Source organism: Vidua macroura, chromosome Z, assembly GCF_024509145.1.
Source record: "Vidua macroura isolate BioBank_ID:100142 chromosome Z, ASM2450914v1, whole genome shotgun sequence".
Lineage (NCBI taxonomy): Eukaryota > Metazoa > Chordata > Aves > Passeriformes > Viduidae > Vidua > Vidua macroura.
The window spans coordinates 10052716-10068480 of record NC_071611.1 but is presented as its reverse complement, the minus strand read 5'-3'; positions in this window follow the sequence as shown (position 1 = coordinate 10068480).

Genomic DNA, 15765 nt, shown 5'->3' with positions numbered 1-15765 from the left:
TAAAAGACTTGTAAATAGCACCAAATCTAAAAGGTTCCTATGCACTTGTGGCTAGTGTCCTGGGAGAAGGCTCACACATTATCCTCAACTTTTTGATGAATCCTGGTCATGGGTGATTGATTTCACTCTTCACACTTTGGACACAGAGGGTCAGCGTCATGATGTTCATTGACTTTCCAGACCCTGTTTTGCATGGGACAGCAAGCCAAGGGGGCCATGAGTATGGTACAATCATACAATATCCTGAAGTGGAAAGGATCCATATGGATCATCAAAATTCTACTCCTAGCCCTGCACAAGATAACCCCAAGAATCCCAGTGTGACTGAGACTGTTGTCCAAATGCTTCTTGAACTCTGTCAGGCTGGTGCTGTGACCGCTTCCCTGGGGAACCTGTTCCAGTGCCAGACTACCCCCTGGATGAAGAACCTTTTCCTAATATCCAACCTAAACCTCCCCTGACACAACTTTAGGCCATTTCCTTGGGTTCTGTCATTGAACATCTTGTGAGGAAGCTGCGAGATCTCCCCTCAGCCTCCTGTTCTCCAGTACCATCTTGCCCCTATCCTCTTCTCTGGTTATAATGTGCCCCAATAGTCAAATTGCAGGTGATTAAAAATGATCTGGTTTTGGTGGACAGTATATGCTGTATAGGATGTTGTCCCAGATAGCTCCAAGACAAATATACAAAGTACCTTTTTTCCTCCCCTTCCATCTTTCCACAAAACAGTATAATATATCAACCAGATTGCTGGTAAAAATGGTATCTGACTTCATTGAAAAGATTATGACAGTTAGAGCTAGTCTCCCTTATTTTCCACGTGTTCAAATAAAATACCCTACAATCTAGAAATTAGTCTCCTTAATCTTTGATATAGTCTATGGAAACATAATTCTGAAATGACATAACAGTTTTGAACCTAGACACATATTTTGAGTGAGAAGTGACTGTTATAAGTAGAGATGGATCCCCTGCTTTATGTATCTTATAAATATTTTGCAATTTGTTCAGGTTTTGGAGAGGGGTTTCTTCCATCCTCTCCTTCCTATCAGTATACATCCCATGGGATTCATTTGGTACTTAGAAAGACTTTTAAGGAATTTACTCAATATTGATCTAAAGGATTCAAATTATGGAATCCCACTGCATTCCTAATGAAAGCTATTTATCTATTAATAAATTAAAACTTGGCACTCTATTTCTATTAAAAAGTCTATTTTTTTCTCTCAAAAATGGATTCTGTTTGTTTGGTTTGGGTTGTTTGGGCTTTTTCTTTAAGATGAAAGTAGTCTTTAAACCAAAAAACTCTTCTTCATGTAGTTATGCAGTGATCAAGATCAAGTAACATTTTAACTTATTTTTTGGTGAACAAAATGAATTGAGGTCTCATTATAAGACACTTCTTCCTGACCTTAAATCATAATCATAACTATGTTCTGAATCCTTTATTTTGTTATCACCCTTTTTTCAAGACAGTACAATTTTGTGGTAAAGATCTCATTATTCTCATATGTATTGCAGTTTTACTGTTAGTCAATATTATTTTTCCTGTATTATTGCACAGTTCCTTCTGGTAGCAGAATTCAGCCAGAGATCTGAGGAGTGCAGAAACAAGCTACTCTTTGACATAAACATCACCTTTGCTCTGCCTAAAAAAACCCTGATTTGTTATTTTGAGGCTGAATGTTTTAGTTCTTTTTAGTTTAAAAAATTGCAATAAATATGGAATTAGGAAAACAAGTAGAGGATGTCAACCCTTCTTTGCCTTTCTACTTCTAAAAGCACAATCTGACTGAAGTAAAAACATTCTTCTTTTAACACACAGGCATTTCAATCTTCTCTTAAAATTATATACTAAAATTTTAAATCACATTCCTTTCATCTACCTTTACTCATATCAAAGTGTAGTACTCTCATTACAGCAGCACTGCATTGATAGCAGAAATTTTGAACTAATAAAGGCCACTATCTTTCAAAGTCACTTTCCGATTTTCTGTGTCATTGCAGAAAAATGAATGAAACATCATTAGTAAAATATGGCAGAGAAGCACAGTGAGCAAAATAAAGTGCTTTCTTTGAGCAACAGTCCATACACTGGCAAGAAACATTTAACTGCTTTTTGTGCCAAGTGAACTAAACTGGTATATTTTGCTTTATATCAAGAATGTCAAAAAGATTAAAAACCCGATTTGACCCAAGACCTTGAGCAAAAAAAGAGTCTCATTTATTCTTTCTTGTCTGGTGTCTCTCTGCTCTTATGTTCTGCCTTTGGGCACTGAGCTAAAATAAAAGAGATTTGTCCACCTGTGTGTCAGTGCTGACACACACATGACAAGACTGAGAAAACCATGACCAGAGAGCACACAAGAATATCTGGATTATTTCTTCTTTAAAGCCTCACATGGCTTTCACTAAGATAGGACATAGTATCTTGGTATAAATCATAGGAGGATATGTACAGTGGGTTTTAAAGTTTAGCTGTTTGCTATTTTAGTTTTTAGGAAGCAAAACACCTTTCACTTCCTGTTCTGGCTGAAACTCTTCTGTATGACCTGAGCTTTTGCTTAGAAGGAGTCCAGGTATGCAAAAGCTTTCTACTGCTAAATAGATAAACTGTAATTATACAAGATTATACAGCTAATCAATGTCGTCTAACTCCAGAATAAGCTTTAAATTTTTCACAGATATTCAGACCTTTCAGGCAATTAAAAGGCAAAAATATTCAGACAGCTGAAATGGATAAACTGCAAACATATTTATTTGTGTTTTAGAAGAGGACATTGATAGCCTGACTGAAAGGTTAGAAAATGATTCACCAGCTAAGTGAATATCTCACTATGCCTTTGTGAGCCATTTACCCTTTGCATTATATTTATAGTTACTACCATCTCAGTGGGGAAATCATAAGTCCTTCTTAGACCTTGGCTATCTCACAGCATGTGTCCAGCTCCAACTATCATGAGATCCAAGTATAATTTCCAATTTTACATGGAAATTCTTTAAAATATGTCAGAGATATTCATATAGATAAACACACACACACACCTCTCTGTAAATCTAAAGAAGACTGTGTTGTTTGACTCTTATATTAACTATTGCATATGTCTAGCACTTTCTAATTAATGACAATAATAAAAATAAAATAACAAAAAATATATAAATATACTTATCTGTAATATATAATAGCTACTTCTAGAAATCATAAAATGGTAACTAGTAACAGGACAACAATAAAATAATACAAAATACAATTCTGAATTCTTAACTGAAGTCCTAACTTTTCAAAGTATATTATTATTTTGCATCATATAACACAATACATGAAAAATCATAATTGCTGTAATCCAAAAGAATGCAAACAAATCAATGAAAATTACTAAATTAATGAATCTTATATTGTTTCATTATTTCATTTGGTTTATTTCAGCCTCTTAATGATGGAAAGCTTATCCAGTGAAACAGGGATGTATGGCTGCAGATAACTGCATATGCTAGGAGAAAGGACAATGAACATGCTTAGCAAAAAAACCACTGTGTTCCTCAAAAGATCTGCAATGACAATAGGATTGTGTAGCTAGTGTTATGCTGTAAGAGGGAAGAGCTGTGAGACAGTAGTGGTTTTATCTTCATATCACTGCATCTTGTGGGGCAAATGCAAGAACTTAAAGAGCACAATTAATTTTCTCAAAACACTGACAAATAAGGAAATTTCCATAAGCCACCAGAAGAGGAACTTTAGATAAACACAGATGGCAAAAAAAGAAGGCTCTAATTCCAGGCCTAAAAGAGGAGAAGGAGGCATTTTTTTAATACCTGGATTGTAACAGCAAGGTAAGATGAGATGACGACAGAAAACATGGAATCACATCATGAGTAATTCAGTGAGTTTTGTTATCAACAGTACATCAATGAATGAACCACAGGTTTTACAGTTTGCTCTGAAAAGTGTGGCACAACATTTTTTTAAAGAAAATTTCAGGTTCTAGTTCTTCCAAAGTATTTTATGCTGAGAATGGCAAACGTTAACTACTCTTAGATATTTTCTGGGGAAATCCCGGGTCAGTTCAAATAAGCAGGAATAGAGTCATTGTTTTCAATTAAGAGTGGACAAACTTTTTATTATTTCAAGGTAAAAAAAGAGGCAGAGCAGGCTCTGAAAATTAGCAGAAAAAAGATGTCTCCTAATAGACCGTTATTAAGGTTCAGCTGCTTAATTGACTGGAGGATCTAAGTACAAGCACAACTGATACCATAAAAGTATGAAAACACATTAGAAAAGTAACTGTGAAATACAGAGAAGAGGAATTCACAGAAGGTTCGGAAATCACCTTAGGTGAGACAGAATGTTAGAAAAGACAAGGCTATTTGATATAGTGCAGGAGAGACTATTCTTTCATCTGCTGTCAAATGTGGAAAAAAAAAAACCATGAGGGGTATGAACAAATATTTAAAGGTCATGAGGTGCATGTGTAAAAGAGGACTCATAAATTAAATAACAACCAATAATATAAATTTCTAAAAATAAAGTAAATAATCTAAAAATTAGATGACAATTCTTTATAAATTGTTTCATTATAATAAAGGAATTTCTACCATTTACCTTTGCTTTGTAGAAACATTAAGAAACCCTGATTTGAGGGGGAGAGAAGATTACCAGTTCAAGACTCATTTGCAAGTATTATTGCTTGCCACATCAGAAAATACATTAAATTCCTAGTTACACCCATAATAAGTAAAATTAAAGCATAATCAAATGAAGTAAAATTATCATAATTTCATTACTTTACAGAATTTTGTGGAAGGCATTCCCTGATGTCTTAAACATTTGATCTTGTCTATAGTTATAAATGAGGTTGTAGTCTCATATATTCCCATGTAATTCTGATTTTCATTAGATCATTAAGGAACTCTGTGAAGTGTGGTGCTCCACCACATGAATGTTTTCTTCAGTGCCAATCTATTGTTATGTGGGACTTCATTACACAAATCCAGCACAGACTTGAACAGAAAGCTCCAGACATAAAAATAATCCTACACAGAAACGTATATTACATACAAGTATATATGCATTATGCAATATATAATTATAAATAAATTACAAGACATAAATCATATGATACTTTCAAGAATGCATTGTTTACATGTTCCACCCACCCCCTATATATGCACACAAGCACATCTACACAAATTGGAGAACTATTGTCTGTGAATGCAACTTACTGGGAAAAATATAAAAAAAAATGTTATTGACAGATGCCACCACCAAAACTGGAAAGCAGGATTTAGCACAAATTATCAGATTTTCTGGAACACTGGCAAGCTTCTGGGCTTATTCCAGACTCTTTTTCAAAACATTTTTTGCCATTTCTTTCAGCATCTGAACTTTATTATGTTTTTTTCTGTTCAGAAATTCAAATGCATATAGCTTAACCTTGGCTGGCCCAGTATCATTTCAAGGACTGGCTCATTAAGAAGAGTAAGAATATGCCTGCTTTCACATAGCAGATTCTCACACATTGAATGCTCATCTATATGAGAATATCTTTCTGTGCTAGCACATTAACATGACTGAATACCCACAGTAGATTGGATGCATTAAAAGGAGTCTTTGAATACCATAAAGGAGGAATAGTGATAGTCTTTTCAGTAGCCTTTGAAAAAATAATTTTTTTTCCAAATCAGAATTTACACTCAGGAAATCAGGAGGAAAATATAGCGAAGCATTTCAAAAGGCAACAGTCCTTTTAAGTAGTATAGGAATCAAGATGATACCATGCTACCTCTGAGAAAATTGTTGATTTCCTTAGAAGTAATATAATCTGAAAGAAAACATTCCAGACATCCCTACAAAGCAGGGAAAAAAAAAAAAAAATTACCAGCATTCAAGAATCAAGAACTCTTGAGGCAGAGAAATGTGTCCTCACAGTCGATTCCAGTCTTTTAAAAGGAAAAAAACAGAAAAGCTCTGAAGAAGGAATGCTGTTTCAATTATCCTTAAAAGTTGTGACAATTGGTTCTAGGCATAGAAATACTTTAATATCTCACAGTCTCTAGCATCTCTGTGCCCTCTATTATTTTTTAAATCTCATCTACATGCTAAAGAAGGTGTCTATCTCCACAAAACACCAATGCTGAAAATAGAAGAGACTGCCAGAAGCAGAAACATTTCATGGAACTGTGTGAACATGGAAGAAGGGTTTCAGGGTAACTAAGAAAATTAGCTGAAAATCTTAATTTTGTTGCAGTATTAGAAAGTGAAGATTAGATAACATTTTGCAAGCTCTGTCAAATATCAGAAGTAATTCAAGAAAAAAAAATCAGTATTTTTCTTTGCTTACACAATCATTTATATGCAGAATACTCGCTCCGTTAAGTAACCTTCTTTTAATTTCAGTAGTGCTTGGAATGGATACCCCATCAAATCGGGTGATTTCTCATGCAAGGCTGTGCAGTGCCATGATACATGGATCAAAATACCTCTATACTTTAAATTATTACAGTTATTCAAGCATAAATCCTCATAGTAATTGGTGATGAAAACATTTTTTTTATATATTTTTAAATTATATATGTACACGTATATGTATATGTATATGTATATGTATATGTATATGTATATGTATATGTCTGTATAATACCTTTTATTGGGTCCATTTATCAATTTCATTAGTTTTGCTTAGATTTGTCAATCTGTCTTTTGTTTCAGTGCAAACCAGTCTCAGCACCTTATTGCACAATTGGTTAAACTCTGGCTTACAAGATGCTTACATGCATCTTCCTGAGCAGCTCTGTTCATCTTTTGAAGTAAAAGTCAGAGCAAAATTTATTTACCTTACCTTAATCACCAGATCCCCATTATAAAACATACTAACACTTTATTTGTTTTAGATGAGACATTTAAGCTGGATTTCAAGAACTATGGAGCCTGGATGCTCAGTTAGGCAGGGCTGTCAAGCCTTTCAGCTTTATAGTCAGGACTTATAAGCCTATAAAAATTGGCCTGGGGAAAGAGTAATGTCTCTGTAATAAGGGACTATTCACATACTGGGGGTTTTTTTTGTGCACAATATTGCACTGGACAACCTGCTCATTAGACTCTAAGGCCAGCAAAATAGGTAACATTAAGGTGACATCATTTTATATTTTCAATACTGTGCCACACACCATGTGAGTGGTAATTATTAATACTCGTACTCATTCCAAAGCTAAAGTTGCATATTTGGATACCAACCCATAATCACATTGCTTTCAGCAGAACTACATCGTTCTGATGTGATTCATCATGCTGCATACATAAGGACAGGATGCCCTCTCCGTAGACTCCATCTAAACACTTCTCCAGTGAAAACTGGTGCCCTTCATCCACAGGATAATTCAAGTGTCAGACATGTGGCAGAATCAGGTGCTTTGACTAAGAGTAAAATTGCATTCTTTAGCATTATTGTTAATGTGCAGTACTAAGCACTGGTACTGAGCCAGTTCATCATGTGACATCTGCGCTCTTGGACTAAGGGATAATTTAGATCAACTAAAGGAAACTCCTTGGGAAAGAGGGAGGATACAATGGAAGAAATTGCCTCACACATCTATGGTTTCTGGAGACTGACTGATTTATTATTAAAAAAACATAAAGACAGTATAAATCAGTGCATGGCTCTGTAAACTGCAATTATTTTCTTGCTGCCACCTACATTATATTTCATAAGACCAAATTCTAAACCTATTAAATTATAGACCAGTCATAAAGTATCAATACTTATTTACATCTTTACTGATGCTATTTTAATTTTATTCAGTAAGTCTTTTAGACAGTATCCCATTCTTCTTCTGGGTCACAGAAAGAATGGTAAAGAAGTTACATAAAATTTTTTTTTCTATAATTTCTTGAAAGAAATTAAAAACTTGCAAATTTTTGTGCACATATGACAATAATGATGTTAAATTTTAACTAAAAAGTAGACATTTGATTTCCTTTGAAATTGTGATTTTTCACAGAACCTGGTGAGGTAGAGTGAATCAGCATAAGAAACATTTTTGAAATTTTAAGGAAAACCAGAGAATATTTTGGTAGTAATGTCAACACATACTCAAAAAAGAGAGTGTTTTGTCAAGACAGATAATATATGAGTTCAGTTATACATCTATAATCTAATTTCAACTTCAACACTTCCAATTAACACTTCTATAATCCATCTTTAAATTGTGAAGTGTTTCTTAATTCCTTTGACTTTTTAATTCTTTTGGTGTGAATGTGGTTACATCAACCTAGTGGTCTGGGTGTCCTCCAGGCTCCATTTTAGGAGCAGTTCTCTTCAACTCCCTTATAAATGACTTGAATGCAGGACTCAAAGATAAACTAAGTGTGCTGATGATACTAAATTAGGAGCTCTTGACTCTCTTGAAGTCAGAGAGTCCTTTCAGAGACCTAGACAAATCAGAGGGATGGGTAATCACCCAGTATAGAATCACAGAATAATTAAGGTTGGAAAATTCCTCCAGGGTCAGTGAGTCCAACCTTTGATCAAGCAACACTTTTTCAAATAACTACAGCACCAAGTGCCATGTCTAGTCATTTCATTAATTCTTCCAGGAACAGTGATTCCACCACTTCTCCGGATAGTACATTCCTGTGTTTGACAGCCCTTTCAGTTAAGAAATTCATTATGTCCAAACTGAATAACCATATGAAATTTAAAAATGGCAAGTGCCAGATTTTGCACCTGGTACAAGGCAACCCTGGACAGGCTGGGGAAAGAGAGGCTGGAGAGCAGCACTTCAGGAAGAGACCTAGGGGCCTGGTAATGGCAAGGTGAACATGAGTCAGCAGTGCTCTGGCAGCCAGGATGGTCAATGTTGTCCTGGGATGCATCACACAGCATTGTGCTGCTCTGGTCTGCACTGGGGCATCTTCATCTCGAATTCTGGGGGCAGTTTTGGGTGCCACTATATAAAAGAGACATTGAGCTGTTAGAGAGCGTCCAGAGAAGGGCAATAAACATGGTCAAGGGCCTTGAGGGAAAGCTGTGTGAGGAGCTGCTGAGATCACTTGATTTCTTCAGCCTGGAGGAGACTGAGGACAGACCTTATTGCAGTTACAACTTCCTCATGAGGGAAAGAGGAAGGATAATCACTGATCTCTTCTCTGTGGTGCCCAGTTACAGGACCCAAGGGAATGGCCTGAAGCTCTGTCAGGGCAGGAGTAGGCTTGATACCAGGAAAAGGTTCTTCACCCAGAGGATTGTTGGGCAGTGGAACAGGCTCCAGAGAGACATCGTCACAGAACCAAGCCTGACAGAGTTCAAGAAAATCTTGGACAATATTTGTAGGGACATAGGGACATGATGTAATTTTTAGGGTTGTACTGTGAATGGCCAGGGGTTGAAACCTATGGTCTTTGTTGGTCCCGTACAACTCAGGATATTCTGTGATATGGCATACAGTGGAGGGCAATTTTTCTTAATATTTTACTAAGAGATTATTTATAAGGAACTCCTAATAAGGAACCTGGAATGTATCATCATGAGAAAGTGCTCCTGACACAGATATGGGAGAGAAAGGAAAGAGAAGAAAGGAAGAAGATGCATATAAGATGCATGTGGAAATTAAAAGTGACTATGAAAAAAAATATTCTTTATTGTTATTTTCAAGGGATAGAGCCCATGTTGGTTTTCTCTTCATTTAATAAATATGCATATTTTGTAAATATAGCATTCATATCTGAAAACCTACCACTTGCTCCTCAGTTCTTGAAAGATGACTCTACCTCCATATTGGTTAACATCCAAAACATGCTTATTTCAGGCATTTACACATTTATTCTGATACTATCAGTGAGCTTGAACAGCTCTTCTTCTAGCACTCAGACAATGGTCCCTCCTATTTTTTGGGAGATGTGATCAAATCTGTGTAATTTGCTAAGCAACATTCATTTCCGAATTAAAAAAAAAATAATTAAAGACCTTAGGAGACAGTCATTCTCAAGCAAGGACAATACAACCTACAGTTTGAACCTCCCTTCTATTTAATATTTAAGCAAAATATTTCTCTTTGAGAAATGCAAACATCATGAGGCACATTTGTTCTTCACTGTCAATATTTATCCTCAAACTGGATTTATCTAATCTATTTTGATCCAAAGATTGTACCATTTCCTCATCTAAAATCAATCTAAATACCAGCCAAAGTGCAGAGACAGAGTTATATCCTTAAAACCTCTTTCATGTAGAAATAGCATTTTAGCCAATAAGAATTTAGGATATAGCATGTGGTTTTTGTGCCCTGTCCCAGCTGTGGTTCCACCTGTAGTAAGTGACATCATGATGCCTCGAGAGGCTACCTAGAACAGATGCTAAACAGTGTTCCAGAAATAAAGTAGGTATTTATTAAAATGCCTTCAAAGGATACACCTTGGGCAACACAAGAGTCTGGCCAGGACTACGCCAAAGATGGACCCCAAGTCACGAGTTTTCACACTTTTATAAGTTTTGGTCCATTTACATATTGGGGGTTAATTGTCCAATTACAGCTTCAGGTTATGAAGTCCCATCCCCCTGGTTTGCTCTCTTCTGTTCACCTTTATTTGTACTTTTTGGGCCTGAAGCTGCAATGGTTCTCAGTCTGGAAAAGGATTGTTTTGTCTAACTGAACTGTGAAGAGATCTTGCTAACACTTCATATGAAGTTCAGAGTCACACACTAAGGCAGTACAGAATCTAAAAAGATATGAAAGCTAAAACCTAACACATCATTCCCTCCCTTTGGAGGCTGGACAAGGCCTCTACCTTGGCACTACTACTAAGGCATTTATTTAAGGCATTAACAGCATGACTTGCGATGTGATCATATCCAACCAGAACTAGATATTCTTCACACTGACTGAATTTCTGCTTACATGAACCTTATTATCATTCATATCAAGACAAGATATTTTTTACGCAGTTTTCTTTCCCACTTTGCCTTTTCTAGTAATAATCCTTACAAAGAATTAAGGCTTTGCTTTGCAATATATGTCAGAAAATTCAACTTGTCTTTCTATAGGTTGCTATGTAAACAGTAGAAACACATAGAATGTATTCTCATTCATGTCTTGTGCTTCCCTAGTCCTTTGTGATTTATGATACATTAACATCTACAGTATAAGATGATAGGAAGGTGGGTTTGAGGGAAATATTCTTTGATAATAATGCTACTTGGAAAACCAGGAGTCTGTGTGACTTGTAAATTTATAGACCCAAATCGTGTCTGGAAGAGAGGACGCTCCTGTGATGGCCCAGATCAATTCAAGGCATGGCACACCTTATTTACATGTTAGCCCTAAACCCAAACTCTTTCATGTTACACATCTAAAGGGACATTTCACTGACAGTCTATAACACTGATATTTGTTTTCCAGAAATATGTTTTAATGTGTCTGTTACTGGTTGTGATGCCTTTTTCACATACTGAGACACATTTCTATCTTGCCTGAACAGGAGATGCTGTTAGAACTTGGAAATTCACATAATCTCCTCCACACATCTTGGAATATCTAGTGGTTTTCATAATACCCCAGCTCCAGAAGTCAGTAGAAACATATCTAAAATGATACTATAAATCCTTAGAGATTACATGAAAGTTTAAAAATATGACTTGTGATTTAAAATACAGAATGCTAATAAAAAGCATTCAAAACTCACATTTTTCTTTGACCTTTTTTTGAACTTTCAATATTTTCTTTGTCCTGATCAATGCATTTTGAATCTTTAGAACTGGCAAACATACTACTTTGCAGCATCACAAATATTTGGAACATGGGCTATATATGATTAGCCATCATAACTTCAGTATTTATCCTACCTTGTATTTGTAAGTAAAATGTGAGCCTTACACTAAAAAAAGTCTCAACTATGATGTACAGCTTTTGATGATATTAAGTTTTGTTTCAGAAAAGTTCCAAGAGCTACCTCCCCAAGCTATTTTGATCATAGGATTATCTGACCAGAGTAGAAATGTGAATTATTCATTGCAATCATAATGATTCAATGTAGAGAGTAGTTAGGGGAACTGTCCGATCACTTTATGGTATTTTGGGCCATAACCTGTTCTGTGCCATTTGTTCCTAGCATCTATGATTAAGACAGTGTCCTGGAAGCTGGAGGGTTCCAATTAAAGTGTATTGTACTTAGCAATCTTTGGTGGCATGTATTTCCCTAAGGTTATTGCAAATTGCTGCACTAATTTCATTGCATCCCTCAAGGCTGTCCAAATAAACAAGCAATTTCCTCTCCCAGCTGCAGAAGTAATCTGTTCCTTTGCATGTTAAAAGTGAAAGGGATTAAATCCTATCCCTCAGAATAACCATAACAGAAGAAACAAAAGAAATGCTCATGGGCAGGAGGGCACTGGACTTTGGCAGCTACTTCAGGCAGTGAGGCAAGGTGAAAGAAACAGCTTGTGTTACTGGCAGGGGTGGCCAGTTTCTCCCAGAGCCTTTAGTGTGAATGGTTACACATGTCTCTACTGTCAAAGGTCTTACTGTATGCTCACTGCACTAGGATGCTGCTACTGCTGCAAAAAAAAGGAATGCAGAAGAGATAAACATTACACATCAACATTTTTGTTTACTCAGCAGTTAGTTACACAGAGTTCACACAGAGTATCACCACCTCCACATATTTTTATGTTTAATAATAAATCAAACACTGAACAGATCAATTACAAACATATTTGAAATAATTCATTTACTATCCTATGTCTTTTTGGGTTGAGAAATTTAAGTACTTTCCTATACACTGAAGAACAGAAGTTTGATAATCAGGAGTGAGCATCTTAGTTCTAAACCCCTATTACAGCTCTAGTTTACCAGGCAATGAAAACTTTTCATTTTATGCATAAATTCTTTCCTCACACATCCTTCTTTCAGAGATGCAACTTGAGGCTTAAAATAATTAAATAAGAAAGATGCTGATTTTTATGGTTGAAAACAGTAAAGGTCAGAATTATGAGTGCTACAGGCATCAAGCTCTCTGATTTTTCCTTTTTATGGGAGGTTTCAGTTGACAGAAAGGAACATTAGTTACATAATAAAAGACAATATTCATGGTCAAAATCCACAAACATTGTGGTCAAATGTAAAACTGAAAGAAATGTTGAGATTGGGGGGGTATATTTAGCTTGAATTTTAGTCAATTACTTGGGTATAATTGATCACATTTACTTTGTATATATAATTGCAAAAACATGCAAGCAAACATAGAACTGCACATATTTTGGTAGCTATAAAACTACTGTTTATTCTCCTGCCATTGGACTAGCACCAGAGCTCATTACTCTCAAATGCTGGCAGAAGATTATTGAAACAGGTCCTCATTGTCCATCACTGACAATGAGGAAAACATTTAATCTTGAACTACTATCAATATCAGTACTGCAATACTGATTAGCTGCAGTACTGCAGCATCTTACATTGGGGAAAAAGGTTTATGCTGTGTAATCTGGCCATCACAATAATATCTGACAGCAAAGCCTATAAGAAATCTTATTTATGATGTTAGGTACTTTTGTTTCTAGATCACAGAACCTAAATGTGAATGAAAATTACAATAACATAAAACATTTAAATTTGATGTTGTGTAAAATTACAGATGAAGTAAACTCTTCTAAATTAAAGTGTCTTACTTGCATCCTTAGCTGAAGTTTACAATGAACACTTAGCTGGAATAGAGAAATAGGAAAATAGAGAAATGATTCCCTGACCTCCTTCTTGTCCAAACAGAAAAAATGATTGTCCATGATATTCCCTTGTGGAATGCAATATTTCATCCTGTGTGGTCAACCAATATAAGTAAATATATACCAACCTGCCATTTTTGTGTAGAATTACTGCATTTTTATTTGCAGTATAAAATGCAGTATAAATCAACTGCTCTCTGCTGGGTACAAAGTTACTTTAAAATAATGCTGAGGGTCAAATCAGTGGGTGTAGCAAGGGGAGAGTATTTTATACTTTATGGCTTTTATTTCCAAATATCCTGCATTAGTATGACTTCTTTTGTAGGCAGGAAAAGTGCAATATGATTCCTTCAGATGCTACTCAGCTTCACTCTTGTATAAGGAGTCACTTTATTAGTCACATGAGAGGACTAAAAATCATAATATAGTCTGAAAACCTGACTGTACTGTGTCTTTACTATATTACAAGACAGTTTTGTTCTTGTAACAGAGAACATGGGTCATTAATCAAATCCTAGGGTTTTCTCTTGGACAGTCATATAAGCTTGTGAATTCCATCTGTATTACAAATAGTATGATTTGTTTAACTAGAAGGCCTCTGTTTAATCAAATTATCCACCCTCTGCTGTATTGGTTCTGGCATACTATAACATTATAATTACTTTTAATGAATTTTCTATTTCATGGAGGAAGGATGAGGAGTTTGATTTTAAAAATCCATTGCATGTTTTATCTCACACTACTAATTGCTACTTAGGAAGGAACTATGATAAGATGATTCATTGATGGAAAGAAACATTGAAAAATTAGGCAACATCAATTAATACAGTAAAAAATAAATGTCATAAAAGAAATAAAAATACAAATCTTACATCTACCTTGTTGCACCTGGAGTCATTATTACAGTATGAAGATGGGGGTTTTTTGTTAAATCAGAGGAATGTGTATAAATTATCCAGGAAGAGGAGATTACATAAAGCTATCACTGTGCTAGAATGTCCTTTTTAAGCTAAAAAATGTAAGTTTCTGTCATAAAATGATATACTGTGAAATTAAAATCTCAAACCATAAGTAATAGAAAAAGAACTAGAAACTAACTTCTCAAGTAAAACAAAATTATAAACTGAGTGATGGAACACATATACAAAAGCTGCACCAATATTACTTCTGGATTTACTAGCCCATCTGCCTCCGAAGCTTTGTCTCTTCAACTCAATGGCACTAATGTGAATGATGCTTTAGAAAAGGAATTGGTATTAAGCTGCCAGAAAAAATAGATATTCAAAAAAAACAACCAAACCATTACAGAAATCTAAGTACAAGTATAATAAAAGTCTAATAAACAATAAAATATATGTCACCAAAATCCCACCTAGAACACTGCCTCTTTCAAGCATTACATTCAGGTTTTACTACCATGAAGGAAAGAAACATCTTCTCATCATTCTTCTGCTTAAATAAGCAGTTAATTTAAGTCTAAAAATGTTACTAAACACTTCTGATCCTGTGCCATCTTTATATTCTCTGTATTGTAATGTCTGGATGATTCTATGATGCGATAGGTGTATACTTAAGATCCAAACCAAGCTAACACTTCCATCAAAGTTCAGTGAGCTCTCTGCATGTTAAAACTACATATCCTTGCCGGTTTTCAGATGTGTTTATCAAAACTATTAGGAGGATAGGCTAGATTGTATGCAGAATAGGCGACAGCCTCCAAATGTCTTCCAGCTTGTTCTTCTCCTTCTTCAGCCGTTGGATATTCATTACAGAGCTGACACAACTGGTGTACAAGTTGGAATCTGTGAGTGTTGACTGAGCATCAAATGAATACCCCAAAGTCTGGGAAGGTCTTCAATGCCTAGAAAAGTTGTGGTATTAACTCTTCATCTGAGAGACGGAAAAGGAGGAGGCATAAGCATTTTTTTGGGTTAGGGGAATTTTTTTTAATAAAGCACAAAACCAGGAAAATAGCCTTACAATATTTTTCTGATGCTGGTACTTGATCTATGCAGATCATAGTGTCCTCATATGTTGAAGATCATGAGATATTTTA